Source organism: Eucyclogobius newberryi, unplaced genomic scaffold (assembly GCF_026437365.1).
Source record: "Eucyclogobius newberryi isolate DKJ021-1_F unplaced genomic scaffold, fEucNew1.0.hap1 SCAF_14, whole genome shotgun sequence".
In the NCBI taxonomy this organism is placed as follows: Eukaryota; Metazoa; Chordata; class Actinopteri; order Gobiiformes; family Gobiidae; genus Eucyclogobius; species Eucyclogobius newberryi.
The window spans coordinates 14443876-14457908 of NW_027315768.1; the positions used below are offsets into that span (position 1 = coordinate 14443876).

Consider the following 14033-nt stretch of genomic DNA (forward strand, 5'->3'; position numbering starts at 1 on the left):
TCCTTCTCACCTCAAGAGGAGCTTCTGATCAGGTTCACAGCTCCTTCTCACCTCGAGAGGAGCTTCTGCTCAAGTCCACAGCTCCTTCTCACCTCGAGAGGAGCTTCTGATCAGGTCCACAGCTCCTTCTCACCTCGAGAGGAGCTCCTGATCAGGTACACAGCTCCTTCTCACCTCGAGAGGAGCTTCTGATCAGGTCCACAGCTCCTTCTCACCTCGAGAGGAGCTTCTGCTCAAGTCCACAGCTCCTTCTCACCTCAAGAGGAGCTTCTGATCAGGTCCACAGCTCCTTCTCACCTCGAGAGGAGCTTCTGCTCAAGTCCACAGCTCCTTCTCACCTCGAGAGGAGCTTCTGATCAGGTCCACAGCTCCTTCTCACCTCGAGAGGAGCTCCTGATCAGGTACACAGCTCCTTCTCACCTCGAGAGGAGCTTCTGATCAGGTCCACAGCTCCTTCTCACCTCGAGAGGAGTTTCTGATCAGGTCCACAGCTCCTTCTCACCTCGAGATCAGCTCCTGCTCAAGTCCACAGCTCCTTCTCACCTCGAGAGGAGCTCCTGATCAGGTCCACAGCTCCTTCTCACCTCGAGAGGAGCTTCTGCTCAAGTCCACAGCTCCTTCTCACCTCGAGAGGAGCTTCTGCTCAAGTCCACAGCTCCTTCTCACCTCGAGAGGAGCTCCTGATCAGGTCCACAGCTCCTTCTCACCTCGAGAGGAGCTTCTGCTCAAGTCCACAGCTCCTTCTCACCTCGAGAGGAGCTTCTGCTCAAGTCCACAGCTCCTTCTCACCTCGAGAGGAGCTTCTGATCAGGTCCACAGCTCCTTCTCACCTCGGCCGAGAGGAGCGCAGCACAAACAGATGTTTTTGTTTTAAATAAAACATTTAAATAAATACAAATATTGATACTGTGACTCTGTATCAATCCGTGACGATATATTGCCGTATCAATATTTTGAACACAACCTTACATGATTTACATAAAAATTTATATTGTAGAAATAGTGCAGTCATCTGGCATTTTGACATTCATCCAAAAGTCATTCACAATCTGTGGACCGAGTCTCAAAAAGTGCTTTGTGGCTTTGGAGACAGTGAAGTGAAGATTCTAAGCAGTGAGCAGAGTTGGTATGAAAGAGAGGTTCAGGAGACAATTTTAGTAAAGAATAAAAATAAAAGACAATCCCTCTTTAAGAAATGGTGACTTGAGGGTTTTGAGGGCATTGCAGCCAGCCAACAATAGGATTTATATGGCTGTTAGGTAACAAAGAAGATTAGTTCCAAGTGAAACTTAGAGAGTCCACAAGAGTCCTAACTTAGAGAGAAATAGATTAACAAGACAGGCTAATATCATTATGCAGCTCAGAGAAAGATATATATTCGTCTTCTCAGACCAATTCAGCAGATCCAGAAGGATTTTTGGATGTAAGTCGAAACGTGTTGTTTTTTCAAAAACAGTGCTCAGATGACCAAAGTTGAATCTTTTTCCCTTTCATCCAGGATGAATGAGGGATTACACCGACTTGATAAAAATGCATATGTATTTGTACTAAAAAAAGTGAACGAGGAAGTCATGAGGGAAATTAATTCTCTGCATTTGACCCATCCTGGATTTAGAAGTAAGCTAACAGTGAGTTATCAGAACCCAGCACAAATAAAGAACTGCACAGGTGGATTTACTGTCCCTTTACAAGCTCCATGCTTTAAGTTGTTTGCTCTGCCATCCAGGTCAGACACTGCAACTCGGAGCTTAACGCCGGGTGTACACTGATTCTGGTGCACAAGACATAGAAAGTGCTTTAACTCAATGTGCCCAGTACACAGACCTCCGAGCATGGGTTTACGGTCACGACTCCGATCTGGTGTGACTTCCCGGTCATTAGACAAGAGAATCTGTTCATCAAAAACACCAGTGGACTGGAGCTGGTGTAACAGGCAATGTGCAAGTCACCTACACGGGTCCAAAACCGCACCACCACTGCAGTCAGTGCACATGAGGAGATGGAGACTATAGAGATGAACACACCACAAGGTTGGCACTTTCTGTGAACACACTGTGTGCTTTACTGAGCTTTTGAGACTAAACCTGGAGATGAGTGTTTAGTGCTTTGAATAACATCTCAAAGGCTTGTGAGCACATGCCTGGTAATGCAGTCATTACAACTATTGTTACAGTCAGCTGTATCTGCCAGGCCCAGGCTGGTTTGTGAAGCGTGAGGCGAAATTTGGATTAAAACATCTTGATTTGAATGATCATAATAAGTAGTTCTGTATTGAATGCACAAATGTCATATTTTCAATGAAAAAAAAATAAACCAAAGGAGTTTGCCGACCTATACAGCTAGAAATGAGTGATTGATTGGCATAAACTGAAATACATATAATACATATAGTAGGTTGAATGTTTACAGTGGAATTATTGAGAACTTGACAACAATGAATAATAATGAACAGTGTTGTATGGGCTATATGTACAACAGATCAGTGTAGTACTATATTCCTATTGTCAAACAAGAAAAAGCCTTATATCTGTCGAGGTTGCACATCTCTTGATCCCTTTCTTCATCCAAAACATTTTTCTTTCTTGTATTTGTGGACCTCAGATGCGTGGGCTGCAGAGTCTACCAGAGGTCAACCCGACTTCCACGTCCCGCTGAGTCCAGACTCTCTACCGTCTCCATTTACTTCAAATGCTAAGGGAACACACATTTCCCATTCAGCTCAACTCTCCACTTCTTCCATAGAGATAGAACATCTGCAAGGCATTTATACCACCAGCAATTTGACCCAAGAGCCCATCTTGGCATGAATTGTATGCTTCATAACATTATTCACACAATGTACACTCTGGAAATATGAAGTACAGGGAGAGTCTTCTCAAGGGTGTCAAAGAGGCTATAAGGATATACATTTTTGGTGTACTTTAAATAACCAATCAGCATGTCCTATAATCAGCCTGAATTACAAACGCAGAGTATTTTAATTATAGATCGCAAAAATAACATGAGCAGAGAAGACAATATTGTGAATGTTGTTTTGAAGATAGGAGTATAAGAGTATTTAATTTATAGAAAAATGCTACTAAAACGTAAAATAAAAACTACAAACACTCATGAAACCTTATGCTGAGCCAGTGTATGCAGTAAACTTTCGATTAAAAAGTATGAGGTGATATTTCTGCACTTTTATGATTTAGTTTACAGACATTTCACATTTGTTCACTAATTAAATGTTTTTACACATTTCTGTTGGACTGACAATAACGTCTCGATAATTTGCTAACCCTAATGTTGTTATGACTTTATGCTAAATTAAAAGTGCCTTATTTTTGAATTTTGTGTTCATTAGAGGTTTAGCAAGCACATAAAAATTAACAAACTCAAGCGTTTATTATAATCTTAAAGGTGGTATGGACGATTTTTTTCAGCAATTTTTTAATCATATTTCCTCGTGGCGTGGATAAATCATTTGTCCTGCCACGTATCAATAATAAAACGCACCTACCGCTCACCTGCAGCCGCGTCAGGCTCGTCCCCACGTTTCCGCGTGCCTAAGCGCATAGATCTATCATAATATAGTTCCCTCAGTGTACGGGGCAAAATGAAGACGGAGAAAGACAGTTCGAGCTGACGCAGAAGTGGACAGAAATCTACGGGAGACGAGCGATGCAATGTGATCTGTCGCGCTAATAAACAAACGCACGTGTGTGTTGTATCAGTCCGCACGGGGGAGTGCGCATGCGCACTTCCACCTGCGTTCTCAAATCGCCAAAAAATCGTCCATACCGCCTTTAAAGTCCATGTTGGCAATACACAACATTATTACATGAAAAACAGCACCATCTGTGTCAATATCTTCAACTTAAAGTAATTATAGAAGATGCACACCACTACGTCAGACCATTATTTTGAAATCAAGCCATCTAAAACAAGCCCTAACAGTGTATTTAAAGTGCTGCATTTGAAAGAGCGCTGAATAGATTTGAAGCACTTGACTTAAATCTATACAAATAAGAGCACAAACCCCACTATTTCCAAAATGCACACTGTAAACAGACCTCTCATATTGTTACAGAGTGCTTCATAGACAGATTATAATGTTAGGAATAATAAGTCCTGGGGGAGGCAAAATAATTGTGCAGACAGAAAAGCACTTTGAATACAAAACCCAACGATGCAAAGTAAATACATTCTCTTCTGGTACACACAGCAAAGGTAATAACACTTTCAGAGGGAATCATAAAAAGGTTTGGGCAGCATGGTGGCAAAAAGGTTAGCACTCTCATACCACAATAAAACTGTCAGTGGGGGGTTTGCATGTTCTCACTTAAGAGGTGGGAAATAAGAAAATGTAGATAATATTGTGAATGTTGTTTTGGGTCCATTGGTCCAGGAGTGTTCCATGGAAAAACACAACAGATGACAACAACTGAAGCTTTTTCTACCATATCATTTTAAGTTTTATAAATATGTGCTAAAGAAAGAGCCAATTAAAAAGGAAAAAGGTGATGTTGAAAACTTTAAAAGATGATTATTTCTGCACTTTCACATTTGTCTGATAATTAAACCTCAACTAATATGTTTAAAGTCATGTTTTAATACATTTATTTTAAATTGAATCGAAATATTCAGTTTTGTCAATGTCACTCTCCCATAATATTCAAACTAACTCTAACTGTTTTCTAACTTGTATCCCATACAGACTGTGATACAGACTGTGATACAGACTGAGATACAGACTGTGATACAGACTGTGATACAGACTGTGATACAGACTGTGATACAGACTGAGATACAGACTGTGATACAGACTGTGATACAGACTGAGATACAGACTGTGATACAGACTGTGATACAGACTGGGATACAGACTGATACAGACTGAGATACAGACTGTGATACAGACTGAGATACAGACTGGGATACAGACTGATACAGACTGAGATACAGACTGTGATACAGACTGTGATACAGACTGTGATACAGACTGAGATACAGACTGTGATACAGACTGATACAGACTGAGATACAGACTGTGATACAGACTGTGATACAGACTGATACAGACTGGGATACAGACTGAGATACAGACTGAGATACAGACTGTGATACAGACTGAGATACAGACTGTGATACAGACTGAGATACAGACTGTGATACAGACTGAGATACAGACTGAGATACAGACTGTGATACAGACTGAGATACAGACTGTGATACAGACTGGGATACAGACTGTGATACAGACTGATACAGACTGAGATACAGACTGTGATACAGACTGTGATACAGACTGAGATACAGACTGAGATACAGACTGTGATACAGACTGGGATACAGACTGTGATACAGACTGGGATACAGACTGTGATACAGACTGATACAGACTGAGATACAGACTGTGATACAGACTGTGATACAGACTGAGATACAGACTGTGATACAGACTGAGATACAGACTGAGATACAGACTGAGATACAGACTGAGATACAGACTGAGATACAGACTGTGATACAGACTGAGATACAGACTGTGATACAGACTGTGATACAGACTGTGATACAGACTGATACAGACTGTGATACAGACTGGGATACAGACTGTGATACAGACTGAGATACAGACTGTGATACAGACTGAGATACAGACTGTGATACAGACTGTGATACAGACTGTGATACAGACTGTGATACAGACTGGGATACAGACTGGGATACAGACTGTGATACAGACTGGGATACAGACTGTGATACAGACTGAGATACAGACTGTGATACAGACTGAGATACAGACTGATACAGACTGTGATACAGACTGTGATACAGACTGTGATACAGACTGGGATACAGACTGGGATACAGACTGTGATACAGACTGGGATACAGACTGTGATACAGACTGAGATACAGACTGTGATACAGACTGTGATACAGACTGGGATACAGACTGGGATACAGACTGTGATACAGACTGAGATACAGACTGGGATACAGACTGTGATACAGACTGTGATACAGACTGTGATACAGACTGTGATACAGACTGTGATACAGACTGATACAGACTGTGATACAGACTGTGATACAGACTGGGATACAGACTGTGATACAGACTGATACAGACTGTGATACAGACTGTGATACAGACTGAGATACAGACTGTGATACAGACTGTGATACAGACTGTGATACAGACTGATACAGACTGTGATACAGACTGTGATACAGACTGGGATACAGACTGTGATACAGACTGAGATACAGACTGAGATACAGACTGTGATACAGACTGTGATACAGACTGGGATACAGACTGTGATACAGACTGGTTCGCTCTGTATTCTACACAGAAGATCTGTCAGTGCGCCTCAGGGCAAACTCACACAGAAACGTGCAATCAAGTCAGTTTATTTCAGTGACACGTGGGCAAACGGAGGAGCTCATTGGTCATCGGTCATTTTACAAAACCAAACTCTCACCTGAGATAAACAGACTGTAGTGCTTCGCTCATTGATTTGGCAGATATTTGCAATGTTTTCAGCTCCCTTTGCAAATATCTGTCTTTCTTTTTCCTCTTAAGCAGCCATGTTTGGTTTTGTTTAAGCGGCAGTAGCGTGCAGTGACTTTTATGGATGGATAAGCAGACTTGGGGTGTTCATCAGCATTTAGTGGATAACATTTGCAAACAAAAGTGAGTTTGAGTTGAAGAGGAAGTCAATGAACCTGTTTCTATTATTAAGCAGTTTTAGATCAATATTGTGGGGTATCAGGTTTGGCAAAAGGCTTTACAACAGAGTCATGGTCCAGCTTCAAACCCAGGACCTTCTCGCTGTGAGGCAGAGCTGCGAAACCCTATATCTCTTCTTTAAAAAACACATCTGAACTTAAAATAGCAATCGGAGACATCAATGTTTCTTGCCTGCATCTGCTCACAGGGAGAACAATCACAACAACGTACTGACCGAGACACATAAACAATCCATACTGCACAAAGCACCTTTTAACGCAAATAATGAGCTATTAAAATGAGCCATGTCCCGGTGAACAATTTACCTTGCACAGCTATCTTTAAACGCAGGCAGAGGTAATTAGGTGTACAGTGTTCCATTTACAGTCGAGAGAGAGAGACCTGGGAAATGTCAGCGTGAATATTAATGAGGGAGGGATAGACAAGGCTAATTTGTTTTGCATTATATTTGCCGTGTGCTTAGGTTTACCAGGTTTTCATTTGAATAAGCAATTAAAAGGACAATAACTTACAGTTTAATGGGGTTTTGTTAAATATTGTTGAATTGTTCATTTATTTTTATACAGCCGGAAGTTGGAAGAAATCAGTAGGCTCATAGGTAGAAACAGTAGACTGGATCAACATTTTAGAAAGCAAGCTGTAGTAATCATGTACTACAAACTATATCCGAACGCACAGATGAAGTGTATAGATTTTATTTTGTAATACTGTAACGCTGTTGAGCAGTAGAACAAGTCATATTCATAATCATAATCTTTTTGATTGTAGGACCTTTTAGACACTAGATGCTTTGGTGTATTATCCACAACTGCCTTGCTCTGCGCTTACAATCATAAAGTCATACAAAAACACACAAACATAATGTGCTTCAAACTAAGGTTGTCAAAAGTATCAAAAACAGATGCTAGTTCATACCAAAACTAGTAGTGAAACTAGGTACTTATTTGAACAAGTATCAGTACAAAGAAAATCACATAAATAAGACAAAATTGGTCATTTCCTGAACAGCTTTATAATGATGTTGAGCTTTATGAGAACTTGTATCAGACCGCATTGTAACATAAAGAAAGTTCTGATATTTAGTTTTTCATTTTCTAAAAAAAGCATTTTGTTATAATCTCGGTGCATTCACCGTCATCCACAAGAAGCTGCCACCGCTTCTCCAGACCAAGAGCAGGTTAATCCCTTTTGGATCTCATGAGTTTTACGCTGGTGTAACAGAGCAGGTAACCGAGGTGAACATCGCTGAACCACACCCATCGGTTCTGCGCAGCTCATCTCAAACAAGCCTGACATTGATCATCTTGTCTGACCATATCAAGTTACATGTCACTAGGGCTGCAATGATCCTGGCTAGTAGACTATAAAAAACATTCTTAGTTGTATTTTGAGAACCATAATCATTATCTGGATACACAAGAACTCTTATAACAGAGATAGTGATATTATTAAATCAAAAGTAAAAAACAAACAAAAATCTGTTATCAATTACACAATTTATTCGCAAATATTCTCCATCTAGAAACCTTCAGTCACCATATTTTTACTTTTATTTAGTTTATAATGTATTACAAAAGTCGCTAGTTTAAAGGAATAATAGAGGATTTTTCATTTTTCATTTTTGTACTATACACTAAAGGAACTCGCTAAACACACACCTGCATATCAACCATGCATGCGCAGCCAGGGAAAAGTGCTGCTATCCTGGGAATGAGGCTGCAGGTGTGCAGTAGCACGCAGGGAATGATTGACATGTGGAAGAACTACTCAGCTGTTCATGCCATGAGGAAATGAGACTCCGATTGCTCGTCAAAAATCGAATCCTTGTGATTTGAGGAAGTGGCCGTCCTAATTGTCACCAAGGCAGATGTGACTTTTAGCCCACGCCGATGTCTCATATAACTACAATATATCTGCAGGCTGAGAAATAGACGGGGGCCCGGGGCCCGTAAGCAGTCAAATCTCCGGCGGGCCTGCGGTTTGAATTAGGAGGGGGCCCGCCGTGCCCCTGTATCTAAATTCCTCCAAAAAAAATCAAGATTTAACAGAATGTTTATTAAGATGTTTAAGATGTTAATGTTTAAGATCTCCTTGCTGTGTCTGTACTCAGGTTATTTTGTAGACTGTGATTTTATTTATTCCTGCTGCAGAACATATAAGCTCTCCTTGTATCAAATGTTGTATACAGTATTTATTTTGTATCTAAGAAACATTATTATATTGAATTAAACAGTATTAAAGATCATGATCTCTGGTTTATAGAAATTCAGTATTTGTGCTCTTCATATCAAATAAAAGATAAAAGTAATTTAAATTGTTTTACATGCCAATAACGAGGTTTAAAACAACAAATTTATTTTGTTCTTATGACGCTGCGATGCCGTGCGCGCTTGTGGGCCCCTGAAATTGCTAGGGGGCCCCTTACTTTTTTAGATAGGGGGCCCCCCTGGCCCCTAACTTTGAAAATCTATTTCTCAGCCTGATCTGACTATTTCCTATCACATTATACTATATATTGCTAATATTATTCTCTTGTCTTTCACGGTGAGGATCTTAATGAAATTTTGCACTCTGGTCACATCCAGCAGCACATCATCTTCTCTCCTTTCCGTCCGAATGTCCATCACGTCTCGACAGTGCCGCCCGAGGACAACTTTCACCCCACTGCCACTCTCTCTCCTCTCAGATTCAGATCACTATTACGTCCAAAGTTTCACTGTGCAGCGACTGTCCAACTTTGATTTCTGAATTTCACGGGATCATCCCTCAGTCTAGACTTGAAGACGGAGAACGCGATCAATGAAAATGTCTGCAGGAAATCACAGGCGAGAACTCACCTACGCTCCACGGGGAGATGTATGGTAATACTGTCTGTTTAGATCCTGTTCCATCTGCTTGATGCGTCAGTGGCAGAGATGTGTTTAGTGCTGGTCACACCACACAGCACTGCACCGAGGAGTCAATTAGCCCGCCATCTGTATCTCGTGCTTCCAGACAGACAAAGTGTTATAAACTATTCTGTTTACAATGAGCTGCCAGAAATGATCATGACTTCAGTCTTTGACGGTTTATATGATGTTTGATGTAGAATGTCCATTGACGTTCAAGCAGAAATAAGCCTATGGTAAAAAATCCAGAGAGTTAGTACAATGTAAATGCTTTACTAAAATTATACCTGGACATTCCAGGTAAAACAATGGCATCTCCATGGAGACAAGCAGGTGGCAACCCCTGCACCAGAAAAGTCACATAGTGCACCTTTAAGGCACTGCAAACCTAATACATTTGACATTAAGCAATATTGCAATTTGTGTTTCCTTTTTCTATTATCTTGTAGTAAAATGTTGAGGTAAATCACTCACTAACTAAAGACACTGCTGATGCTGCTCCAGTGACCACTGCACCTTAGATGTCTGGAGGAACACTCTCTGCTCTAGGTCAAGGGCCGCCGCGGGCCATCTGCTACGGGGCCCCAGAGGCAAAACTTATATATTGTTATTGTCTATAGCTATGTCCCTGTGTTTTTCTGAGAGAGTATAGAGCCAAATAAACATTAAATATCAGTAAGGCCAAAAAAGAAAATTGTGTGTTTCCGGTAACCCGACCGACCTGAATTTCAAAACCCAACCTTAAACATTTTATCGCATATTTACTGGCCGTACGTTTCGAGAATGTAAAACTGTGAGAGGGAATCCAAAAGCTGCGGAGGAAAATCATCTGTGGGGATCGTAAGATATGAAAATCGCTGCACTTTTGATAGTTTAGTTTCGTTTTGCCGCAAAACCTGGGCGAGGATTCTAAAATATATATTTTTTAAAACAAACTATAATAAAGACACAGTTCACGCTGTTGTTACTGGCCCTGCCCCCTTTAACCGGTCCTCACTATGGAGGGTCTAAAGACAGGGGATGCTGGGACATTTATCCATTTGCCAAATTCCCGAGAACATTGTTAATCTGCTTCTCTATTTCACTGTCGCCCATCGAGGCAACTGCTGTTCTGGCCATGACAAAAACAAATTGAATTGAGGCCAGCACAGAGTTTGGCATATGTGCTGCTGCTTAGCCCACTCGACCACCAGCCATATCAATACTGCATGACCCAATAAGATGCACATTCAAGTCAATATCTTTGCACGTCTCTCCTGTTTACACTGCTGCGTGAACAACAGACTCTTAATTCACTGAGGAGAAGATGGACTATTGTGCTCAAACCGCTATTAGGCACGTTCATTCATCAAGCTTACTTCTCCTTCTTTACAAAGCTGCCAGCCACCAGTAACACCATCTGACACACCCCAAATCAATGCATGACACCCCGCTTCTCCCTAAACAGATGAGAAAAAGAAGGTTGTAAAAAGTAATTAGTGTGGATGTTCATTCCCCTGTTGCACTATTGTCTTTGAAGGAGCATTCAAGGTAACATGTCACTGCAGATCACTTCCACTACTACAGTGCATCTTACATCTGCATCAACAAACACATACCGGTGGTTTACATGCTGGTAAATAATATATCAATCAGTGATAATCGTGACTATTCAGGGTAATCTAAAAAATAATAATTGTGACACTTTTAGGAGCCAAATTAAGTTATTTCAGTTCATTCTGCTCTAAAAAAGTCAACCACAATGTAAACGTGTTTAAATCTAGCCGTTTATCTTACATTAACCTGACTCCATAAAGCTGGTCACATAAAGAGATGCACAGTCATCTAATAGACATTTGAAAGAGAGAAAATTAAGGATTTTAGGTCATTTGACCATGGAATCAATAATAATAATCAATCATTTATATCGTGACATCTTTAATTATTGCTGCTGCAGTCAATATGGAAATCAATTGCACTTAAAATGACTATTGAGCTTTTAGTGTTGAAAATGTGAAACTACTAAACCTTTGTGCTGTTGTCCCCAGGGAACGTGATTACTGCTGATCCCTGTAAGCCCATTAGGTCAATTGGCTGTGGCCTCTTTTGAAGGCAAATTGACACAAAACTAAAGACATAGGTGGATACATTGCATCACTAAAATAGCATATGCAAAGAAATATATAGGCAAGGTTTATTTAATATGCCAAGATACACACGGGCTTGTTCTGGAAGTACATCACGTCTGCTGCATGAGACAAGCCAAAGGGACAAGAGGATGATAGAAAACGCCAGATCACAAAAAAAAATGACAATATGCTGCTTACCTATTGATCTATGGACGTGATGGTGCAGTGCCTTTAGTCTCGCTGCTAAAACAACGTGTTGAGCGCAGACGCGTGCCCTAATCTGCAATTAATACCACGTACGTTGCAAAGGCAGGGATTGTGTTGTGTTTTTCCCTCACGACACTTAAGTGAATGTCCATCTCTCAGCACACAGTCATCCACAAGAAGGATGCTCGTGCAACATCAGCTCGCGCTCTCCGTACCTGTCCGTGCGCAGCAGCAGCTGGGCTTTTCTCCTCACGCCGAACTCCATTATCCGCGCGCGCCTCGGCTTCAGCGCGCTTTACCGTCGCCTTGGCACGCGCGCCGTTTCCGTTTCCCTCTCTGGATATGAATAATGCTTTGATCGCAGGCGGCGGCGGTCAGAGAGCGAGGACAGGCGAGGTGTTTCAGTTCAATCTAACCTCGGATCAAGAGCGAGCAGCCGCTGTTCGGCTGCCGCGCGCTGATTGGCTGAGGCGCGCGTCTGTCACGGTAATTCCCGGAAGTGGCGCTCTGAGAGGCGCGTGGTAAATGTATGCGTAAAGCTCAGTGACGCTCAGTAACGGTGTAATGCACGGCTCAGGGACGGGAGGCTGCTGGTGTGTTTAGGGCTGTTTAATGCGCAGTGTAGCTTCTATAAAAGGAAATAGAGAGTAAATAATGTAGCCTGCACTTTGGGGTTGCACAACATATCCCCAACACTAGATCTTTGTAACAATTATGGTATAACAACAACTGCTATAGGCCTATTGGATGGCAAAAATGCATATCCAGAACTGAACCAGAATTAATCTTGGAGTAGACTATCAATCAGGTACCACTAACGCAGAATTAAACCAGGACTAAATGTAATAATTTGTATAGCACTTTTCAAACCAGCGTTACAAAGTGTTGCACAGAATAATAATCCAACTGGCACTTGTGCAGAACATAATAATAGATGCATCACATACAGACACACACCCACACAATAAATTGTTCCTAGATGGGTCTGAACAAGCACACAGAAAAAGTAATCTATCCAAGATCCATAAGTACATCAAGGACTAGGCTCCTACAGATGACGTGCTCAGTGAATGTCTCAGACACTGGGGAACAGAGGATGATGAGGTGCTGGAGGGACCATCATGGGAGGATAAGCCCCTACACGGGATGTATCATCAGAACATTACTGAAGTGGCTGATATCACGAAATCCTACCAATGGTTAGGAAGGGCCGGTCTGAAGGACAGGACAGAGGCCCTGACCATGGCAGCACAGGAGCAGGTCCTGAACACCAGATCAATAGAGGCCCAGATCTACCACACCAGACAAGACCTAAGGTGTATGCTGTGCAACGGGGGCCTGAGACAATCCCACACATAACTGCAGGGTGCAAGATGCTGGCAGGGACAGCATACATGGAGCGCCATAACCAGGTGGTTGGCATAGTGTACAGAAACATCTGTGCAGAGTACGGGCTGGCTCCAAAGGTGGTGGAGAACGACAGATACAGACAGACCGAATGATAATGGTGAACCAACCGGACATAGTGGTGGTTGACAAGGTGCAGAGCAAAGCTGTGTTGGTGGACATTGCAGATACATGGGATGGTAACATCCAGAAAAAGGAACATGAGAAACTAGAGAAATACCAAGGCCTCAGAGAGGAGCTGGAGAAGTTCTGGAGCGTGAAGGTATCGGTGGTGGCCGTAGTGATCGGAGCACTTGGGGCAGTGACCCCCAAACTGGAGGAAAGGCTTGAGCAGATCTCGGTCCAGAAAAGTGCAGTGCTCTAGGAACAGCAAAGATACTGCGCAGTGCCCTCTAGCTCCCCGGCCTCTGGTAGAGGACCCGAGCTCTACCAGTGCTATATAAATATCATTGTTTTATGACTCGTATAAGAAATATTTAGCTTGTCTGTTACATGAAAAACGAATCTTCTAAAGCCCCAGACCTTAAACTACTGATGTACTTAGAGTGCCTCAATTTGAGTGACACAATTTGATATTTAAACAAATATAGTGAATCAGAACTATACAGAATAGTTTAATTTAGCTGATGTTTGACCAAGCATATAACTTTTTTTTCAGTTTGGAACCTTTACTTCAGG

At 41.7% G+C, this 14033-nt stretch overlaps 1 protein-coding gene across 4 annotated transcripts in view; it reads right to left on the bottom strand.

Annotated features, from left to right (window-relative positions):
- galnt13 (polypeptide N-acetylgalactosaminyltransferase 13) overlaps positions 1-12206 on the bottom strand; it is a 77510-nt gene extending 65304 nt beyond the window's left edge. For 3 of the 4 annotated variants that reach the window (XM_072444378.1, XM_072444377.1, XM_072444375.1), the window contains exon 1: positions 11940-12069. The gene's annotated coding sequence lies outside the window, so the exon portion shown is untranslated. Of the gene's footprint in view, positions 1-11939; positions 12070-12163 lie in introns of those variants that run through there. The other variant, XM_072444376.1, reaches the window with a different exon arrangement.
- Positions 12207-14033: the final 1827 nt, after the last annotated feature.